The 23200-nt window shown below is 49.9% G+C and overlaps 2 pseudogenes; one reads left to right on the top strand and one right to left on the bottom strand.

Moving 5' to 3' along the window:
- Positions 1-23200, bottom strand: part of LOC136303317 (zinc finger protein 850-like) — a 171392-nt pseudogene that overhangs the window by 76587 nt on the left and 71605 nt on the right.
- On the top strand, positions 7517-8657 carry LOC136303277 (uncharacterized; annotated as a pseudogene).

Raw genomic sequence — 23200 nt, 5'->3', positions numbered from 1 at the left:
TGCGGGAGCTCTTGGCTTTCCCTAGGAAGAGGAAAGGGGCTGGATGCAGCTCCTTGCGCAGGATTGCACAGGCGGTGGTTCCTGCAGGGATGAGAGTGGGTTGTGGTGTTATCTTGTCCCAGATGCACAAGATGGACTGCGGAGGATTTTGGCGATGGAAGAATGCAATCAATCATTATGATTGGTAAATCATTGTTCAACTTTATTGCTCATAACATCCGTTATTATACTTTTGCCCGAGCGTTCAGCATACTTGTCAAATTATAATTGGTTAGCATCCACTACTCATCTATACTTGATTGGCTATATCAAGCGTGAGAAGGTTCCTCCCCTTGGCATGCTGAAAACTTTGGATACGTGCTTACTGCTACGCTCTATTAACCACAAGCTCTTTTATCTTTGGCCTGTAACCGTGCTTCCTGCTGTCCCAAGGACAGCTTGTCTTAGCAGCACGTAAGGCTGCTAGCACTTGGTATTGGGCCATAAGGCCTCTAATGATCTGTGGCCTTGCTCTGCTAACCATTCTTCAACAATTTCCCCTTTTTTATTTTGTGCAACAAAGGCAGCCTGTCGAGTACTTACTGTTTCTGCTACACGAGACATCATCTGTTGCAAGCAGCGAAAAAAGCAAAGTGCAAAGAGTACAAGCAGTAGCCCTGTGGTGCTGTTTATACTTTTGCAAAATCATAGAAGTATTGGGGGTAAGTAATGAGAGGCGACCCAATGTGCAAGGTCCACCTACCAGCCGTGATGGAATACCTGCCCATGCTCTGTCTCCACAAATAAGAAACACTCCTGGGGGGAGTTGAATAGGAGTATTGGAGGAGTGGGAATTATTCCCACTGGTATAGTTACACCGCAGAGAGGCATTTCGTTACACAGGCAGCGAGGAATTCGCGTTCACTGTGGAATCGGACTGTGGATTCTGCCTGCGTATGCTCGACCAGTTAAAGTTTACACACCAATCTGCTTTAACCGATCTTAGCAACTCCAACTCCTGTGGTTCCAGGTGGGCCCCTGGAAAGTGTGGGACCGTCTGATCCCATTGATCTGCATATGACTGAGAATCATTACGGCGGCAGCTGTGTACTGAGACCGGGCAGGGCAGCTCTTCCAGGGGTATCCCTACCAAACAGGTGGAGAAGGGATTACCAGGAGAGGACAGGGACAGGCATATTGCTTCCTGCCCTGTTTTGTTGGCTAAAGTAACCCAAATGTTTTCCTTCGGTTGTGGAGGCACCCAAACCGACTCTACCTCAGCTCCGCCTCTCCCTGTGCCTGGTCCTAGGACGATAGCGATGACACATATGATCCCGATTCTCAGGTGCCACCTGCCATTGCTGGGGAATCCCCACTCCCTGCTTACATATCGCTGCCAAAACATGACTGCTGTGCAAAGCAACCACTCTCTGTACTGTCTTGTGAAACTGCCAGAGCAGTTGCAGGTTTTCTCTTGCCCCTAAATCTTCAATTAAGTGTACCCCCTCTAACCCTGGCTGTCCAGTAGCGATGTCGCTCTTGCAGGGTCATTAGCGGGACGGATCCATTTGCTAGGTATCCATTGGGGCCCTGCTGAAATTCGTCTTGTGGTACTGCAACAGAAACCAACTGGTCAGCTATGGCATTACCCTGACTCAAACGTTCTGACCATTTGTGGCTTCGAATATGCAAAATTTCAAAAGGAGCTGAGCGCAGCCGAACAGCTTGCCTCGGCTGCCTCAGAAGTTCCCATAACCTGTCATTCTTTATATCCTTTATCAATGCATCCTCAATCCGCAGCACCACCCCTACTACGTATAGTGAGTCTGTGACAATATTTACACCCCGACCAGGCCAATTCATAATGACCCGAAGGACAGCCCTTAATTCTAGCGTCTGCAATGAGTCTTCAGTAGTCGCCTCCAATAATTTCTTCATCCACGTGCCCTCCTCCATCCAGACAGCCGCCGCTCGTCTGGATTTTCTGCCTGCATCTGTGTATACAGTCAGCGCATTTTCCAAAGGTCTATGGGATACACGTGGTTTTTCTATCCATTCATTGGAGCGCACCCACTGTAGTAGAGGGTTTTTGAGCAATCTTAACTGCACATCCTGTGCTGTTCCCAAAAGACTGTCCTGTAATTCAGGGGAATGATAAAGATACCACATCAGGTCCTCATTCCAAAGTGGCAGATAGATTGTGTCCGGTTCTGCCCCTGTAACCTGTCGGCACCAAATTCGGCCTTTTTTAATGAAGGCAGCAAGGTTAGCAACACGGCTCTGAATCGTGGTACGGGGCTGTACCGTTGTGAAAAGCCACTCCAGCACCAGTGGCGTGTCCTTGGCATCCAGCTGGGTGAGAGCTGCCATAAAAAATGGTTCGGCCCAGCAAGAATCGTGAGTTCCACTGCAGTATCGGGCAGCATCCGTGACACAGTTGGGTTAGCTCTGGTATCTGCTAACTGTTGCAGCAGTTCGTGCTGTTGCTGAGACAGCACAACTGGCGATGCAGGATCAGTGCCTTTCTGCAGTGGACGAAGGGCTTCCAAATCGTCATTGGAGAAGCCGACCACGGGCTGGAGCCACTGGAGATCAACAAGAAGGCGCTGTGCATCATGTAGAGTGGCAATTTGAGTCCGCAGCTCTAGCTTCTGTGGTGAGAAGGTAGCGTCAGCTATCGTCCACCCTAAATACCTCCAAGGAGCAGTACGCTGGATTTTTTCAGGAGCTACTACCAGTCGATTACTCCAGGTATTATCATTAGTCCTTTCAGGGCTGCTGATGACCATCCCAGTAACACAGCCCAAGATGACTGTCCATTAACTTTAACAGGTCCTTTAATTCCAGTAGGGATTTTAATAGGTTTATTGTCCTTTAGCACAACATCTACTGCGGCTGCCAAGTCCAAGCCGATGCTTCCCCTTGTGGCGGGGCGTAGGCTGCCGGCAGGGAGGAGGGGGAGGCTGGGTAGACTTGAGCTGCTGTTGGTGTTGTTGCGCCGCGGCTCCTCGCGCTCCGCCGTCCGTTTCCCGACTTCTTTCGGCAGGCGTCTGTTGAGTGGTTGTCCGCTTGACAATCCTGGCACCAGACTTGTCCCACTCGGCACTCCTTCCTCATATGTCCAGGCTTTCCACATCGGAAGCATTTTAAATGCGCCTTGGGCTTAGTGGACCCTTGGCTCCTTCCTGCACGGAATGGTTGCAGCGCGGCAGCAGCAAAAGCCTGAGCTTGTGACTGCCCCCCCTTGATAGTTTCTGTCAGGTCTTTAACAGCCTCAACTAGCATAGCCTGCGTTCCCTGAGGGATCCTACTCATATGATCTAAATACTGCACTACACCCCAGTCACCCGGGAGAGTAACAAGAATTGCTTTTGTTCGGGGATTACAATTTTACATGATGCATTCCCGAAGAAGTGCTCGTTGCATGTGTAAAGGAATGCCAGCCCTTTCGATTGCGGCTGAGACACGATCGACAAATGCAGAAAATGACTCTTGGTTCCCCTGCTTCACATTCATAGAAGACGGTGCAGTACTATGAGTTCTAACCTTTCCATACGCCAGCCTTGCTAAATGCATAGTCTCCCTTATGAGATCAGGACCTAACATTGCCTGAGCCTGTGGTGTTGAAAAATTTCCTGTTCCCATATAATGCTCTCGTGTGGCCCCCGGCAAAAGAAACACCTGGCCCCCTCTGCACGTCAATTGCTTCTTGACACAAGGCCTGCCAATGATCCTGCCAAAGCATTATTTGTGATTGAGACATAATCATTTTCAAAAGATTTTTCATGTCTTCCTGGAGCAACAGTCCAGCTCCCCAAATATAATTTAGCACTTGTTTGGTAGGCTCACTGTGCAGTCCAGATTCATTGACCGTGTTCCGCAGTTGCATTAATAGCTTCCAGTCTAAAGGGGATACTGTTACATCCATCCCTCCTGCAGCGTTAGGCATGTATGCCACTGGAAACGCTTGTTTATCTTCCTGTATTTCTGGTAATGTTGCTACAGCACTTGAATCTCCGCTCTCCAAAGCTTCCCTCATAATGCCCTGCCAATCAACCCTGCCCCTAATTTTGCCCCGACCCTGTCGAGCACTGTTTTCATTCTCATGATAACGGGCTGCCTCATCCTCTAAGGTAGCTTCCTCAGAGGGTGACAGTCCTCCCCCCGAAATGCTCGGATCCGGCGGGGCGGACGGCAAGGGCTCATCTGGGGTCCTAGGTGGTAATGTCAGCCCATTCACAGTGATCGGCTGTGGCAGGTTTTCCCCACCAAACGTAATCATTCCCTCCTTTGCAGGAGCTGATTTCCCTTCCAAGTGCAAGGCCGCTGCCACGGCAACGCGTTGTTCTGCTTTAAATTTTTCCAGGCAATTAACCACAGCACGCCACGGTCGAGCTAACTTTATTGCCGCCTTATCATCATCTATTACAGCCTGCCACAGGCAATCCCCCACCTTTTGCCATTCCTCGAACTGATACACGCTTTCAGGGTCCCGGAAAAAACCCTTTTTCTCAGCATACTCTAGGAGGCCAGGAAGTTCCTTTTTCAAATCTACCTCCTGCACTCCCCGCTTTTGTAAAAAGCATTTAAACAAATCATAGGCCACCTGTTTCTCCATTGCCTACCCCTAACAAACTATCTCAAGGGGAGCAGTCAGGGAAAGCTGTACCTTTTACCAGTGCGCGCGCATGCAGCCTGTGCGAGGTGGCACTGCGTCGGTTTAGCAAGCTTCCTTCTGTAAGGTCAGCCTAGGCACGGAGCGGGGTGTACGCCAGCGTACGGAACCCTTCTGCCATCCGAGCGCTGCTTCTCGGAGCTTCGCCGCTCGCTTACCTCCGGGTGGGCATCACGAGAGCAGTCCCAGTCGCTATCACGTCGGGGGTCACCAACTGCGGAGGATTTCGGCGATGGAAGAATGCAATCAATCAATATGATTGGTAAAGCATTGTTCAACTTTATTGCTCATGACATCCGTTATTATACTTTTGCCCGAAGCGTTCAGTGTACTTGTCAAATTATAATTGGTTAGCATCCACTACTCATCTATACTTGATTGGCTATATCAAGCGTGAGAAGGTTCTTCCCCTTGGCATGCTGAAAACTTTGGATACGTGCTTACTGCTACGCTCTATTAACCACAAGTTCTTTTATCTTTGGCCTGTAACCGTGCTTCCTGCTGTCCCAAGGACAGCTTGTCTTAGCAGCACGTAGGCTGCTAGCACTTGGTATCGGGCCATAAGGCCTCTAATGATCCGTGGCCTTGCTCTGCTAACCATTCTTCAACAATGGACCTGGGCTGTGGAGCCCATGGAGAGCGGGAGCTGCTCCCAAATCCCACCTGATCCTGCTCCATCCACCCTGTCCCAGTCCTGCTCCACCCATGCCACCTGTTCCCACTCCAGAATCCAAGCCTGATCCTGCTCCATCCATTCCACACCAATCCTGCCCCATTCATCCTGCACCAAACCTGCCTCATCTATCCATGCCCACTGATCCTACTCCATCCAACCTGCACCAATCCTGCTCCATCCATCCCAACTGATCCCCCTCCAGCATCCAGCCCCGATCCCACTCCACAATTTCATCTGATCCTGCTCTGGACCCCTGCTCTGATTGGAATCCCCCCTTGATCCAAGTCCATCCATCCTGCCCCAATCTCCCTCTGGAATCCCACGCTGATCCCCTTCCGTACCTAAGGTCGGACCCTTGGTTCCCACATTTTTTCCTGCAGAAAGACAAGATCCATCAGATTCCAGCACAGATCACACACCAGGATTAATCCCAGCATCCATCCTGGGATCCACACAGAGGGGATCCAGAGCTGGATCCGCCACTGGCACTCACTGGCTGCCATGTTGTATCCATTCCTGTCCCTCTTCCCTTGGGAAACAAAGCGGGATCAGCGTCAGTGGCACAGGATTCCTGACGCGGTGCTGGGTGGATGCCCCTTCCTGACCCCCATGCAGTGTCTTACCAGATTGGAGCTTCCAGACTGTAAGAGACGGTCCGAAGATCCCTCATCTGCCTCACCACCATGGTCAAGGACAGAGACTGAAACCCCTCGAAGGGACTTGAAAATCTCAAGACGGGAGTTGTGGCCTGGCTGAGCTGGGATGTTGGCCAAGTGCTGCCTGCAGGTGTGTTTGATGGAAAAACCCAGCACCCACATGGGAACATCAGAACCTGAGCAGAAACAATGGGCAAGTCACGGTGAAGTGACCGCGCCTGCTGACTCGTACTGGTCGACACCGTACCTGCTGACGACCGACTTGTTCTGAGTTCTCTAAATGAACACACTGCAATGATTTCCCCCACCTGTTTGGCCAACTGCCTGTCGCTTCGGAGAGGACTCTAAGAACCCCTGAGTTAAGCACAGACTTTGTGATCACCCCACTGGAGAAACTCGCGTCTATAGGCATCTTCAAAAGCCTCGAGGACGCGAGCCTCTATGTTGGTAGCTATAATCCCCTTGCCCTCTTTTCTGTCTTTCTTACTATTCTCTTTTCTCTCCCCACTATGGCATTTGTTGGCACGAAATCAAGGTGCATTTGTGATTGAGTAAACTGAGTTTGTCCCCCGCCGTGTCTTTTGTGCTCTGAGATCCCTAAAATGAACCATCACCAAGCCCGCTTGTGGGAGCGGATCGTGACATTAAATTGGTGTCACAGACAGGATCTGGATGGACAGAGGAGTTGTGGGTTTTACATAGTTTGTAACAGGGGAAGGAGCCTCGTCTCAGCCGCACCTAGCACGCCACTTGGGTGAGCGCTGTTAGAACGCAAGGGGGGCGAGGGAAAATTCCCGCAGACCGTACGCACCCAGGCGAATAGCACTTCCTGTCGTCAGGATTTCACAAAAAGATCTCATTGTGCAAAAGATGGGACCGTGGTGAGTTTTTTGTGTGTGTGTGTGTTTTGGGCCGCTTGGCGTAGTTGAGGAGACAACTATTTGTAACTAAGGTGAACCTCCCAGGCAGTTTTGGTCTCCTGGCCCATTCCAGGAAAGCAAAGGGAAACAGAGTTTTAGCTGTGCCTTTGGTGTAACTTGAAGAGTACCTCCCTGAGAGTGGTTTTGGTCCCTTCCGAAAATGAATGAAAAAGATGAGAATGCATTTTATGCTTTGCGTGCAAAACATGGTGCTAGACCTTCTCCAAACGGAGCAAGGTGGGCACAGAATAATTGGTTTCACTTTGAAAACATTGTAGATAAAATATATTCTTTGCAAGATGATGCTAGATCGAAACTGGGCAGAAATAAAAGCCTCCTTTGCTCAGTTTTGGGGACCTGTCTTTCGGCAGCCATAGAAACCCATTTTGAAGGGGTAAGTGAAGAACAAGCAGTCCTAGAATCCCTGCCAAATTTGGTAGAAGCTTTGCAAAAACAATTAGACCAGGAAAGAAATCAGAATTATTTGCTGGAGATTTCCCTTGCAGAAGGGCAAAGTAAAACCTTTAAACCTGCAGATTCACCCACAGAAATAGAAGGAAAGGAGACATCCAGCATTAAACAAATATACCCTCAGAAGGAATTAGTACACATGCAAAATTGTGGGGAACACTGTTGCTCCAACTTGAGACCTCTCATTCAAACAGAATAGAATTCTATAAATGAAGAGGATGGTGATCCCCACAGAACTCCCAAAGAAATACCATACACAGCCACTGAATTAGCTCAATTAAAGAAAGAATACTCCCGCCTCCCTAGTGAATTAGAGACGGAGTATATTTTTCGAGTCTCCCTCACAGGAGGCGACCAAATTAAATGAAGTGAACACGAAGCAAGTGGCTCTTGGGGACATGGAGTTTTCTTAACAGCAGGAAATAGGCGTGCTCCATGGTCCCTGAGACAGCGTGCAGCTTACTGGGCAGGGGGGTTAAACCCCCTTGAGAGGGGCGACCCTCTGGCAATAGTCGGCACCTCAGACCAACTCCTAGAAAACATAGACAAAGCTGCATGCTTGCAAATGATACATGCAAGAAAATGAATCTCTGGCTGTGAGTCACCAATGCTCAATGCCTGTCAAACCTGAGATTATGACCCCTCTAATTCGAGGTTTGCCAGAGTCTTTTAAACCAACAGCAATTCTTCTTCAAAAAACAATAGCATCTATCTCTCCGCTAGATAGACTTGGAAGATTTCTTGGACAGACAAGAGATCAAACTGCTTCCCCTGACTCCACTGACTCCTCACCTTTTACAACTCCTAGCACACAATCTAACAGCAGTCATAAACTTTGGACATGGAGTCAGGTAGCAGAGGAGTTAATAAGTTACAGTAGAAAATATGGACCAGTGAAGTAGCCCGAGGACAAACCAGAAAAACCCAGAGGAGTCAGGCACATTGCCTCTCCTAATGAAAAATCGGCAAAGGGAAAACAAATTTCCAAGCGGCAGCAACTGTGGTCGCTAGGACTGAAAAGGGGAGTGCCGCCAGAAATAACGGATCAATTGCCTGATGATAAATCAGCTAAAATAATTTCTAATTGGCCCTGTCCCAAACCTATTGTGTTGGAATCGTCCAACCAACAACCCAGTGCACCTCCTCTTCCACAAGCCTTGGGCAACAAGCCACAACATTCCCTTACACAAGTTGTAAACAATGAGACACAGCAAGTGGGGGGTGTTCACCAACGAAAAAGAATTTCCCACTTAGAAAGCCTTGCTTTGCAGATCCCCTGAGAGAAAATACAAAAACCTTCTCAAGAAGTAAAATTTTGGGATATCTGGTGGAAAGGAGGTATGACATGTACCCCAGCTGACACCCTAACCTCCTCAGATCAAATTCAAGTGCCTGAGTCCAGGCAAGATCTACAGCATGCCTTGGGATTAGTAGTGTTTTGGGGAAAAGACATTCCAGATTTTTCCATTTTTGCCAGGCCTCTTTATGATTTGTTGAGAAAGGGAGTAAAATGGGACTGGAGCCCATCTCAGGAAGAAGCAGTACAATTGTTGATTTTTGGAGCCACAGCTCATCAGGCCCTAAGCCCTATCCAGCCAACAGATCCTTTTCAGGTAGAATGGGGGTTTGCTTCCTCACGGTTGTCAGTACACATATGGCAGTGGGGTCCTGAGGGTCCGACATGGCCTGCTGGTTTTTATTCCCGTGGTTTCAGAGATGCTGAAAAGAGGTATATTGCCTGGGAAAAAGGCTTCTTTGTGGTTAGCCCAGCTCTCCTAGAAGTAGAGAAGATTGTACAACAACAACCAGTTGTTTGGAGAGGGCCTTTCCAAGTTTTTAAGTCAGTCACTACTGGGACTCCCCCAGCTGACGGGGTGGCCCAGACAGCCTCAGGAAGAAAGTGCTGTGCTCAGATTGTAACATTATTAGAACATCCTTGTATCATTATTGTAACATCTTCTCAAGAACGAAGGAGCTATGTAAAAACTAGCAGTACAAGAAGCAGAAAACTTGGGGAGCATCCAAGACAAACCTGCCTCAGTTCTTACCCCTCCCTTTTCCCCCAAACAGTCAGCAAATCCTCGCTTTACTGATGTTTTTCCTTTTGGCCCAACAGCTCCAAGCATAGTTCCCTCACTACGGGGACCAAGGGATTCCAAGGATCCAGCACGTTACCCTGGACAACCTGTTTTGCTGGACCTCCCCACGGTGGGAGAGGGACCACTAGTGCTAAGACCCCCTCTGAAGAAATACCCACGGCTAACCTTTGATGCTCTAGGGAAAGAGTATGGAATAAATGCACAGGGAAGAATGTCCATCATTCTAACTTTCTGCCTTCTGGTGGCAGATTCTGTTGTGCTTACTTTTTACAGGAGAACTCCAAGGGACATGAAGGCCATGGAAACCATGATAAATATCTTAAATTGGGAATTCTAAACAGGATTGATTCAGTAGTATTAATGAACAAATTGGCTGTTACAACTAGGGATTTGACCAAATTAGGACAAGCATTGCAGTTATCCTTATTGGCTTTGGGGACACATCAGTGGTTGCTATCAAACATATTAGCAAATTGGGAAAAGTAGATGTGAAGGATCACAAAATGATAATTGATGCACTTGGTGCTACACAAAACAATGTTTCTTTGGCTCTTAGCTGCATCCAGACACAGCTTTGGATGCAGACAGTTGTAGCCTCAATCATAAGGGAAGGAGAAGAAGGCACTTTTCCGCCTGAAATTCAGAACATAATTTGGGACAATGCAAATGATTTTGAAAAGGAATTCCAATCCTGGTGGAAATTGGTCAACTTTACCTCTAACCCCAATACCAACACAGTTAAAGCTTTTGTAAGAACCGTATGTAATGCCTTAGTGCACTTGATATTGCTCATGCAATCATAGCTCAAGACATTTGTTTGTACACAGAGCAAAAGATTTGTCGTTTTGAAGTACACCCTAAGGAAACTCCTGAAACAGTGCTTGGTGACACACTTGGCATCTATCATGGAAGCACACAGTTTAGTCAAGACCCCTTTTGCAAGACACACTCCCAAAGTTATTGACACCAGACGTACTACCCAAACAGCGGAAATTAGACCTGCAACAGCGGATTCATTTGAAATTGTTGGTTGCTTGTTTTGATTATTGTTGTTTCTTTGAATGATGTTAGGTTGTCATCAAAATTAAGCTTTTGTTTGAAACTTGTTATAACTTGAAGAAATTTGATGATTTGTTTTGAATATTTTGAAGAAATTGTTTAATCAATATTGATTGATTTTGTTTTGTTTCTATTTTGTTTTTCTATTTTTTCCTCTTTCTCTCTCTTTCTTTCACACACACTCTCTACTGTCTCTGTTTTTTCCGGGATATGCTACTAACATGGACGAGTCCTGAAGACTTCACAAGACTACGGAAGCCTGCTGAAGGAGCTCTCTTGACAACAATCGTGCGTCCCGGGCTGGTGTAAGAGACGGTCCGAAGATCCCTCATCTGCCTCACCACCATGGTCAAGGACAGAGACTGAAACCCCTCAAAGGGACTTGAAAATCTCAAGACGGGAGTTGTGGCCTGGCTGAGCTGGGATGTTGGCCAAGTGCTGCCTGCAGGTGTGTTTGATGGAAAAACCCAGCACCCACATGGGAACATCAGAACCTGAGCAGAAACAAAGGGCAAGTCAGGGTGAAGTGACCGCGCCTGCTGACTCGTACTGGTCGACACCGTACCTGCTGACGACCGACTTGTTCTGAGTTCTCTAAATGAACACACTGCAATGATTTCCCCCACCTGTTTGGCCAACTGCCTGTCGCTTCGGAGAGGACTATAAAAACCCTAGAGACTCCTGCTCACTTTTGAGATCTCCCCACTGGAGAAACTCACGTCTATAGGCATCTTCAAAAGCCTCGAGGACTCCACCCTCCATGCTGGTAGCTATAATCCCCTTGCCCTCTTTTCTTTCTTTCTTACTATTCTCTTTTCTCTCCCCACTATGGCATTTGTTGGCACGAAATCAAGGTGCATTTGTGATTGAGTAAACTGAGTTTGTCCCCCGCTGTGTCTTTTGTAGTCTGAGATCCCTAAAATGAACCATCCTGAACCCCGCCTCTGGGAGCGGATCGTGACACGCTGCGGGAGCGGCTGCCCGCGGTCTCCTTCCCGCCGCTGCCTCGGCTGAGCCCATTCCCCTGCTTGCGCTGGCAGGTGCCATCAAATGCATCCTAGGATCCCATCTCCCCACCTGAAGCCTCCAGTGCCCAGCCTGTCCTGGGCTGGTGGCAGCCAGCCTGACAAAAACCAACAGCCACGGGCCACCAGCGCCCAGGGGCTCAGAAGCAGGCGAGGGACGCTTTGGTTGGCAGGAGCGGAAGGGCCGGGGCTGCTCCCCTGCCTCTCTTTGCCTTGGGTTAGGATTCAATTTTCTTGCCTCTGTCAGAGGGGATAAAGGCATGGTTTTTCTCCAACACAGGGCAGGTTTTTCCCTAGCATGGAGCCTTCCCCATGGCCCTTCTGGCCTTCCCCAGGCCCCTTCTGCCCTCTTGCAGAACCAGTGGCATTTTCCGCCACACGCAGTTTGTTACCCAGAGTCGAGTGCAGCCCAGAAGGCTCCAAGCAAGTCCTTCCAGGCTGACTCTGCAGATGCCGAGGCTGCTCTGGCCTGGAAATTGCTTGGAAAAATTTAAAGCAGAACAACGCGTTGCCGTGGCAGCAGCCTTGCACTTGGAAGGGAAATCAGCTCCTGCAAAGGAGGGAATGATTACGTTTGGTGGGGAAAACCTGCCACAGCCGATCACTGTGAATGGGCTGACATTACCACCTAGGACCCCAGATGAGCCCTTGCCATCCGCCCCGCCGCATCCGAGCAATTCGGGGAGAGGACTGTCACCCTCTGAGGAAGCTGCTTTAGAGGATGAGGCAGCCCGTTATCATGAGAATGAAAACAGTGCTCGATAGGGTCGGGGCAAAATTAGGGGCAGAGTTGATTGGCAGGGCATTATGAGGGAAGCTTTGGAGAGTGGAGATTCAAGTGCTGTAGCAACATTACCAGAAATACAGGAAGATAAACAAGCGTTTCCAGTGGCATACATGCCTAACGCTGCAGGAGGGATGGATGTAACAGTATCCCCTTTAGACTGGAAGCTATTAATGCAATTGTGGAACACGGTCAATGAATCTGGACTGCACGGTGAGCCTACCAAACAAGTGCTAAATTATATTTGGGGAGCTGGACTGTTGCTCCAGGAAGACATGAAAAATCTTTTGAAAATGATTATGTCTCAATCACAAATAATGCTTTGGCAGGCTCATTGGCAGGCCTTGTGTCAAGAAGCAATTGATGTGCAGAGGGGGCCAGGTGGTCCTTTGTGGGGGGCCACACTAGAGCATTATATGGGAACAGGAAATTTTTCAACACCACAGGCTCAGGCAATGTTAGGTCCTGATCTCATTAGAGAGACTATGCGTTTAGCAAGGCTGGCATATGGAAAGGTTAGAACTGGTAGTACTGCACCCTCTTCTATGAATGTGAAGCAGTGGAACCAAGAGTCATTTTCTGCATTTGTCGATCGTGTCTCAGCCGCAATCGAAAGGGCTGGCGTTCCTTTACACATGCAAGGAGCACTTCTTCGGGAATGCATCATGCAAAATTGTAATCCCCGAACAAAAGCAATTCTTGTTACTCTCCCGGGTGATTGGGGTGTAGTGCAGTATTTAGATCATATGAGTAGGATCCCTCAGGGAACGCAGGCTATGCTAGTTGAGGCTGTTAAGGACCTGACAGAAACTATCAAGGGGGGGCAGTCACAAGCTGAGGCTTTTGCTGCTGCCGCGCTGCAACCATTCCGTGCAGGAAGGAGACAAGGGTCCACTGATCCCAAGGCGCAATTAAAATGCTTCGATGCGAAAAGCCTGGACATATGAGGAAGGAGTGAAGAGCGGGACAAGTCTGGTGCCAGGATTGTCAAGCGGACAACCACTCAACAGACGCCTGCCGAAAGAAGTCAGGAAACGGACGGCGGAGCGCGAGGAGCCGCGGCACAACGACACCAACAGCAGCTCAAGTCTACCCAGCCTCCCCCTCCTCCCTGCCGGCAGCCTACGCCCCGCCACAAGGGGAAGCATCGGCTTGGACTTGGCAGCCGCAGTAGGTGTTCTTCTAAAGGACAATAAACCTATTAAAATCCCTACCGGAATTAAAGGACCTGTTAAAGTTAATGGACAGTCATTTGGGGCTTTGTTACTGGGACGGTCATCAGCAGCCCTGAAAGGACTAGTGATAATACCTGGAGTAATCGACTGGTAGTAGCTCCTGAAAAAATCCAGCGTACTGCTCCTTGGAGGTATTTAGGGTGGACGATAGCTGACGCTACCATCTCACCACAGAAGCTAGAGCTGCAGACTCAAATTGCCACTCTACATGATGCACAGCGCCTTCTTGTTGATCTCCAGTGGCTCCAGCCCGTGGTCGGCTTCTCCAATGACGATTTGGAAGCCCTTCGTCCACTGCTGAAAGGCACTGATCCTGCATCGCCAGTTGTGCCGTCTCAGCAGCAGCACGAACTGCTGCAACAGTTAGCAGATACCAGAGCTAACCCAACTGTGTCACGGATGCTGCCCGATACTGCAGTGGATCTCACGATTCTTGCTGGGCCGAACCATTTTTTATGGCAGCTCTCACCCAGCTGGATGCCAAGGACACGCCACTGGTGCTGGAGTGGCTTTTCACAACGGTACAGCCCCGTACCACGATTCAGAGCCGTGTTGCTAACCTTGCTGCCTTCATTAAAAAAGGCCGAATTCGGTGCCGACAGGTTACAGGGGCAGAACCGAACACAATCTATCTGCCACTTTGGAATGAGGACCTGATGTGGTCTCTTTGTCATTCCCCTGAATTACAGGACAGTCTTTTGGGAACAGCACAGGATGTGCAGTTAAGATTGCTCAAAAACCCTCTACTACAGTGGGTGCGCTCCAATGAATGGATAGAAAAACCACGTGTATCCCATAGACCTTTGGAAAATGCGCTGACTGTATACACAGATGCAGGCAGAAAATCCAGACGAGCGGCGGCTGTCTGGATGGAGGAGGGCACGTGGATGAAGAAATTATTGGAGGCGACTACTGAGGACTCATTGCAGACGCTAGAATTAAGGGCTGTCCTTTGGGTCATTATGAATTGGCCTGGTCAGGGTGTAAATATTGTCACAGAGTCGTTATACGTAGTAGGGGTGGTGCTGCGGATTGAGGATGCATTGATAAAGGATATAAAGAATGACAGGTTATGGGAACTCTTGAGACAGCCGAGGCAAGCTGTTTGGCTGCGCTCAGCTCCTTTTGCAATTTTGCATATTCGAAGCCACAAATGGTCAGGAGGTTTGGGTCAGGGTAATGCCATAGCTGATCAGTTGGTTTCTGTTGCAGTACCACAAGACGAATTTCAGCAGGGCCCCAATGGATACCTAGCAAACGGATCCTTCCCGCTAATGACCCTGCAAGAGCGACATCGCTACTGGACAGCCAGGGTTAGAGGGGGTACACTTAATTGAAGATTTAGGGGCAAGAGAACACCTGCAACTGCTCTGGCAGTTTCACAAGACAATACAGAGAGTGGTTGCTTTGCACAGCAGTCATGTTTTGGCAGTGATATGTAAGCAGGGAGTGGGGATTCCCCAGCAATGGCAGGTGGCACCGGAGAATCGGGATCATATGTGTCATCGCTATCGTCCTAGGACCAGGCACAGGGAGAGGCGGAGCTGAGGTAGAGTCGGTTTGGGTGCCTCCACAACCGAAGGAAAACATTTGGGTTACTTTAGCCAACAAAACAGGGCAGGAAGCAATATGCTGTCCCTGTCCTCTCCTGGTAATCCCTTCTCCACCTGTTTGGTAGGGATACCCCTGGAAGAGCTGCCCTGCCCGGTCTCAGTACACAGCTGCCGCCGTAATGATTTTCAGTCATATGCTGATCAATGGGATCAGACGGTCCCACACTTTCCAGGGGCCCACCTGGAACCACAGGAGTTGGAGTTGCTAAGATCGGTTAAAGCAGATTGGTGTGTAAACTTGAACTGGTCAAGCATACGCAGGCAGAATCCACAGTCCAATTCCACAGTGAACGCGAATTCCTCTCTGCCTGTGTATAGAAATGCCTCTCTGTGGTGTAACTATACCAGTGGGAAAAATTCCCACTCCTCCAATACTCCTATTCAACTCCCCCCAGGAGTGTTTCTTATTTGTGGAGACAGAGCATGGGCAGGTATTCCATCACAGCTCGTAGGTGGACCTTGCACATTGGGTCGCCTCTCATTACTTACCCCCAATACTTCTATGATTTTGCAAAAGTATAAACAGCACCATAGGGCTACTGCTTGTACGTTTTGTACCTTGCTTTTTTCGCTGCTTGCAACAGATGATGTATCGTGTAGCAGAAACAGTAAGTACTCGACAGGCTGCCTTTGTTGCACAAAATAAAAAAGGGGGAATTGTTGAAGAATGGCTAGCAGAGCAAGGCCACGGATCATTAGAGGCCTTATGGCCCGATACCAAGTGCTAGCAGCCTACGTGCTGCTAAGACAAGCTGTCCTTGGGACAGCAGTAAGCACAGTTACAGGCCAAAGATAAAAGAACTTGTGGTTAAGAGAGCGTAGCAGTAAGCACGTATCCAAAGTTTTCAGCATGCCACGGGGAAGAACCTTCTCACGCTTGATATAGCCAATCAAGTATAGATGAGTAGTGGATGCTAACCAATTATAATTTGACAAGTATGCTGAACGCTTCGGGCAAAAGTATAATAACGGATGTTATGAGCAATAAAGTTGAACAATGCTTTACCAATCATAATGATTGATTGCATTCTTCCATCGCCGAAATCCTCCGCAGTCCATCTTGTGCACCTGGGACAAGATAACACCACGACCCACTCTCATCCCTGCAGAAATCACCGCCTGTGCAGTCCTGCGCAAGGAGCTGCATCCAACCCCTTTCCTCTTCCCAGGGAAAGCCAAGAGCTCCCGCAAGAGTTCATCCCGCTGCTCCCACCCACCCGGCCCCGCCACCTCTCTTCCCCATGGATCAGCTTCCCATTTTCCCCTGTTTCAAGCCAAGAATTAGTTTTTAGAACTAGAACAAAGATGCCAGATGGAAGGAGCCTTGCTGGTTTCAGTCAGAAGCATCAGTGAGCAAAGATCACGTTTCCTTTGGTTTTCTCCCATCCTTGTTCCTCCTCAGTGTTCAGGCTGGGCTATCAGGCTTCCTTAGGGCTGCATTTTCACAGTTCCTCTTGCATCGTTTGGGCAATAGCCTGTGCCCTGGGAGGATTCTTTCTGCTCCTTGGTGACACAGGAGAACCTTCCAGGCAGTTTTTGCATGAACTGCTGCTGTGATGTCACAGGAGCATCGCCACGTCCCCGTGGTGTTGCTCTTGCTGTGGGACACAGAGGCCGCAGTGTCCAGAGCGGCTCTGGGTGCCTGCTCCTTGCAGGAGGATCCTCCTGCCCGAGGCATTCCCAGCGGTCAGCCCACACCCTGATGGCTGTCCTTCTGTGCTTGCAGGGCTACAGTCTGCAGACGTGTGCAGCGCAGCCAAAATGTTCCAGAATTTGGTTGCTGCAGTTTGCAGCCTGTACTCTGTGGCTTCTTCGGTGTATTTCTTGACCCACTTGGCACGTAAGTCAAGCTTTTCCCTCGGTGCAGCATCTGTGGCTTTGAGCTTGCTGTGTGCTTTCTGTTCTTCCTCGGGAACTGGGTTGACTTTGTAACCAAATTGCCATGAAGACACCATTGGTTTGGGAGAGCTGCTGCCAGCAGCTGCAGATGAAAAAAGGGGGTGTCTGCAGCCAGCAGGGTGTGCACAGCATTTGCAGGGGAGAGTTGCTGGGGGAGTTCCGTACTCTCAAGGGGAGAGTGTGTGGCAGCCGAGCCTGGAACTCCCTCCGTTTGCTGGACCGGCCCAGAACTGACACAGCCCAGTATTTGGTGCTGTTCTCTTGCTTCCTCTGTGAAGGGACTGTGGCTCCTGGAGGGATGCTGTGAAAGCAAAATGCTCTCTTGGGCTTGCCTTGCTCTGTGGCATTTCCCACCACAGGCATTTCTTTTCCTGACAGCATCTTGTTCATGTTCCTTCTCCCATTGCAGGGCACCTGACAGGTGGATCTCGAGCAGCTCCTCCTTTGGTGAGTTCAAAGGGAACCTTTGGTGTTTGGAATTGTGCAGCAAGTTGTGAGCTCAGCGTGTGGCAGCCGAGTGCAAGCCTGGGAGGCTGAAGGAAAGTTCCTGTCAGTGTCTTTGCAGCAGCAGCAGCAGCAGCAGCAGCAAAGGCATCCCTGGCAGTTTTCTCCTTTTCTGTTGAAATGCTTTTGAAGAGCTGCAGGTGTGGTTTTGCAGGCAGAAGATTGCTTGCTGGCTTTAGCCATGGTGGAGTATCAAATTCCCAACAATAAGTGGCAATGTCGACTTTAGCCCATTGTTTGTTTGTTTGAACAGCTGGGAAGCCTATTTCTGCTTAGTGCAGCTGGATGTTTAGCTGAGGATAAATAAGGTGATAACTGAGATGGAAATTCCCGTCCCTCACACTACCGTCTGTCCACAGGGCACAAAAGCAGAATCAGCACCTCCTCCGGCTCCCTCTGCCTCCAAAGAGGAGGCCAAAGAGGAGGAAGGCAGCGGTGAACTTCCCACTCTTCAGGGAGATAATGGTGAACTTCCTGCTGTGCCGGGAGACAACAGTGAACTTCCCGCTCTTCTGGGAGATGAGGGTGAACATCCCGCCGATTGGGAATACAACGGCGAGGCTCCCGCCGTGTGGGACAAGGACAGTGGACATCTCCCAGTGTGGGACGAGGATGGTGGACGTCACTCGGCACAGGGCGAGAATGGCCAAGCTGCCATGGCGTGGGACGAGGATGACGGACATCTCCCGGTGTGGGATGAGGACGGAGGACATCCTGTGGCTTGGGAAGAGGAGGGTGAATGTCTCCCAGCATGGGAAGTGGAGGCTGAACGTCCCATGGCTTGGAAAGACGATGGCCAACCTGCAGCGTTTTGGGAAGAGGACGGAGAACCTGCAGCGTTTTGCGAAGAGGACGGAGAACCTCCCTCTGCTGCGGGATCCTGGGCTGAAGGTTCTGGCAGCAGCACAGCCCTGCAGGCAGAGGAAAGAGGGGAGCAGTGCCTGATGCAGCTGAGTACGTCTGCTCTGTTCCTGTGTGCCAGAGCAGGTGCTGTGTGTGTGTCTCAGCATCAGCTGCAGCCGGTGTTGCTCTGCAGCTGAATGTCCCAGAGTGACTGATTGTCCTTCCCCAGCTGAGAACAAGGGCCCCCAGGGAGTGGGGCTGCATTCTGGCTCTGCTGCAAGGTGGGGTCTCTGTCTGGGAGAGAGTGTCTTCCATGTGGTTTCTTTCAGGAAACAGCGTGAGCGTGGGGGAGCCTGCGGAGAAATACCTGGAACTGGAGCAGATTGGCCAAGGGTAAGTGCAAGGCAGTTACTTCTACACAAGCAGGGCCCAGGTATTTTGCTGCTGCAGGATCAAGTGAGAAGTCAGGAGAGCTGCAGACACCTTCAGGCACTGGGGGATGATGCTGCTGTCTCTCAGTCCTGATCAGAATTGACAGCTGTGGTCAGATGGCACCTCCAAAGTCCCCGGAGGCTGGCAGTGTCCTGCCTGCAGCAAGGAGCAGGACATGGAAGATCTTCTGTCCATGCAATTGGATTGCCTAAGAGAGCAACTCACCATCTGCTGACTGTCAGACAAGAGTTCTCAACAAGATTGCTTTCAAATCTTTTACTTGCAAAACTATTCACCGCTCAGGATTATCAAGAGAAGGCTTCCAAACAGAAAGCAGAGATGAACTAAGAAGGGCTCTTTTCAGCACAAGTAGTAGACCCCACACATCCAGTAACAGACACAGAGCTGCTGCACTCAAGGGGAAAATGCATGATGCCCTGATGCAGGGCTCTTGTGGATCCTGCAGCTCTTAGGCAGGAAATGCAAAAGGATGAAATACATTCTTTTCTAGTTCTTTAGACAGCCGGCCCCCAGCCCAGGTTTTGAACTAAAGGAATTCATCACGGACATTTGGGGTTTGCTCCAGCACTTTTCCTTCATGTTTGGCCTCAGTTTTCCCTTGCACACCTTGCATGGCAGAGGGCTGGTGGCTGCCGCGCCCTTCTTTCAAGGCTTGACGCGCCCAGGTGTTTTCTGAATGCTACAGGCAGAAGAGATCTCCTGTCTGCCTGACTTTCACTCCCAGGGTCTAAAGCACTGCTTCTTTCCTCTCTGCTGTTTTGTCTGCAGGGCTTTCGGAGCCGTTTGTAAAGGACTCGACAGGGCCACTGGATGAGAGGTGAGTGTCTGCTGACAGAGAGAGAGGGAGAGCAATGAGAAGATGGATGTCCAGAGCAAAGCTCTCTCCTAAAGCCTGCAGTTGTCTTTGGCTCTGGTGTGGGTGCCAGCCTGTGACAGGGATCATCTGAGCATGGGATGTGTGTGTTTGCTTTGTTGTGCAAGCCCAAGCAGAGCAGCTGCATTTGAAATCATGAGCAAATGCCATAGAATTGCTAAAGGGTTCCCAGCTCTTTTGCTCTGTTTGCACAGAACCAGAATTACCTCCTGCTTGCAAAATGTGTTTGAATAATAATGAACATCATCATCATCATTCTAAGAGTGGTGGTAAACTAGGGCCATTTGAGAAGAGTGTAGGTGCAGAGAAGGTTGTTAGAGCTTTGAAGCTGAGGGACCATTTCTGCAGAGCTCACAAGGCCAAATGTCTCTGGCCACGTGTCCTGTAAGCAGCCCCCAGCCAGCAGAGCAATGGGCTGTGGGAATGGCACTTGCTGAGCTCTGGTGTCCCATCCCAAGGCAGTTTGGCACAGCCTGGCTGCGGCGCTCCAAAAAGACTCGCTCCGTGTTTGCTGTGGCCTCCTGCCACAGACTCTTCCAGTTGAAGGTCTGCAATGTCCCTTCAGGTGGCCATAAAGAAAATGAGTCTCCGAGGGCAGAAGAGGGAACGAGCTGTGAATGAGCTCCTGCTCCTGAAGGACAAGAAGAACCCCAACATTATCAACTCTTTGGACAGGTGAGTGCTTCAGCTCTCATCCCGTGCACGAGCCCTGCGTTAATCTTTCCTGGCATCCGCAGTCCGTAGCCTGTTTTGAGAAGCCTGACCCGGCCATATCTTCCCAAAACAACAGCCTGGCAGTTCACTCCCTCCACGTTCCTTTGTTGCACCACTTTGGTTTTCTCTTCAAGCGGACCCTATTTTCTGTGTCTTACAACAAGTGCTGATAATCCATGGCAGAAATTATTTCCCTTGGTGTCTTCTTCCCAAATCTTTTCCATTGCTTCAGTTACCAGGAAGAGCAGGTTCTTGTTTCCAGAAAGGCCTCATCTGCCCATTTTTCAATGGCCCTGCCTGTTGCTGAAGAGACTTTCTGCAAGGTTTTCCAAAGAGTTGACCACTTTTATCCCAAGTGCTGCACGGCCTCCCTCCCTGGATAGCTCCGGAAGTTGTGTTGCCTTGTGGTGGAGTGAATGGTGGAAGTGATGAGTTCAGATGCTGAAGCAGCTGGGGGCAAGTGTTGTGGTTTCACATTGATCTGGGCTGTTGCTAAAAGTGCATTTTTCACTTGCTTGCCATCTAAGGCCTCTCCTTTTTCACAGGTGTCTCCTGTGAAAATCAGATGGGATTCTGTCCTCATTGACAAGTGAGCTGGAAAGAAAACCCCACTGGAGGCTTTGCCATGGGGGAATTGAGCACTGCACATTCATCTCTGTGCCATTGTTTTCCTTTTCCAGCTTCCTTGTTGATGGAGATCTCTGGCTGGTGATGGAATACATGGATGGAGGAACTTTGCAGGATGTGGTCAGACAGACACGCATGGCTGAAGGAGACATGGCAGCTGTCAGTCGGGAGGTGAGGGATCCTGCTTGTGCCTCCCATGGCTTGGACACGATGCTCCTTCCAGAAGGGCAGGAGAAGAGGAGCGGCTCCACGCTCAGGGCTTTGTTTCTGCCTTGTTTTTATGAGCTGGAGAGGAAAGAGCCACTGAAATGAATGGCCTGCCAGCATCACTGCACTTCTGTTCTTGTCCCCTTTCCTGCTGTTGGGGTCCTCTGTCTTTTTTGGGTTTGATTTGCTCTTCTCAGCTTTGCCTTGGAACCATTTGCCTGGAGCTTGTGTGCACTGCACTCCTGGCCTGTCACAGCAAAGTTTCTGCTGGCAGAATTCTAAACTCTCCTTTCTTGGCTGATATATTCCAGCCATTGATTTTTACCCTGGTGTTTCTTTTTCTCTCTCAGTGTCTGCAGGGCCTGGATTTCCTCCATTCCAACCAGGTGATCCACAGAGATCTGAAGAGCTCCAACATCCTTCTGGGAATGGACGGCTCTGTCAAGCTGGGTGAGTGTTCCTGGCCAGGCACGGCGCTCCCGGGCTGCGGGTGTGGGGCTGCTTGCCAGTGGCGGCCAGAGCCCCACAAGTGCTGCTGGTGGCACTGCCACAAGCGCTCCTGCTGCCCCTGCAGAGAGCTCAGGGGAGGAGCAGGAGTGTCAGGAGTGGCTTTGCTCTGGCTATGGCCCTTGCACAGGGGCAGGAGTTGGAATGAAAATCTTCAAGGGAATCAGTAAAAGCCACTGCATGAAAGCTGAGGGTTTCTTGAAGGGTCCAGTTCCATCTTTCCTTGCCTCCAGCCGTGAGGACTTTTGCAGCTGTATTCACGACTGCATTCTCACACTGAGAGTGGGGAATCTTTGGGGTTGGTTTCCTCATTCCAGCTGCCTTTGACAGGGTTTGTTTCTGTCCTCAGCTGATTTTGGCCTCTGCGCTCAGCTCAGCCCTGAGCAGGACCAGCCCAGCTCCATGGTGGGCACTGCTCACTGGATGGCCCCAGAAGTTGTCACCAGTTCTCCTTACGGCCCCAAGGTGGACATCTGGTCCTTGGGCATTGTGACCATCGAGATGGTGGAAGGAGAACCTCCTTACTTCAAGGAAACGGCGGCCATGGTAAGAGGCAGATTCTCCAGTGTTTGCAGAGGCCTGTGAGCACAGCGTGACCCTGCCCTGGCAGGAGCAGCTGAAGGTTTCTGGACATGGGGAAGGGAATTCCCAGAGGACTCGAGCCTGAACACAGACCAATATTCTGCAGTCTCTGGCAACAATGTGCTTTGGGCTTTAAGGTGTTCAGCTCTTCTATCTGTGAGGATGACCTGAAAATGTCAAGCCAGTATCAGCTCCAATGTTATCTTGCAAAAAAACCCCAAACGCACCCCAAAAGCCACCCCCAAACACAAGAAATCTATGAAGGAGTTTGTAAAACAGGTTTGGCGAGATTAAGTCCCTCCCGGCTCTTCTCACTGGGAAAGTTGTCTAACACGTCAAGATGATTATTTAACATGCCCAAAGTCTAACACGTTTCTTTCCTAGCCCAAGCTCCTTTCTCCATGTCACCAAGCCTGAGCTTTCAGCAACACAAACCTGTTTCTTGTCTGGCAGTTTCTGGGATGGGGCATCACAAATGAATTTCCTTGAGTGTCAGTGTCCCTGCAGAGATGCGTTTGATGTAAGAATCCTTTGAAATAACAGTCAGACCACAGTGACTCTTGCAAATGGCCTGGAACGCTGGTGTCGGTATTTGGAGAAGCAAAATCTGCTCTTTCTGATGGAAGTGCCTACTAAGAAAGCCAATGAGATTGGCTCTCCAGGCCAGATCATTTGGATGTTGCAATGGCTGTGGCTGAATCAGGCTTTGGGTTTTTTGGTCGGTAAAGAAAAATGAGCAGCATCTCTGCCAGGGAGGAAAGTGCCCCTGGAGCTGGGGCTGAGAAACTGGGCTCAATG

The sequence above is a fragment of the Chamaea fasciata genome, unplaced genomic scaffold (assembly GCF_029207755.1).
Source record: "Chamaea fasciata isolate MVZ Bird 193981 ecotype frontalis unplaced genomic scaffold, bChaFas1.0.hap1 SCAF_32, whole genome shotgun sequence".
Classification (NCBI taxonomy): domain Eukaryota; kingdom Metazoa; phylum Chordata; class Aves; order Passeriformes; family Sylviidae; genus Chamaea; species Chamaea fasciata.
The sequence above is the reverse complement of the archived record's forward strand: the minus strand, read 5'-3'. Positions and strand labels throughout refer to the sequence as shown.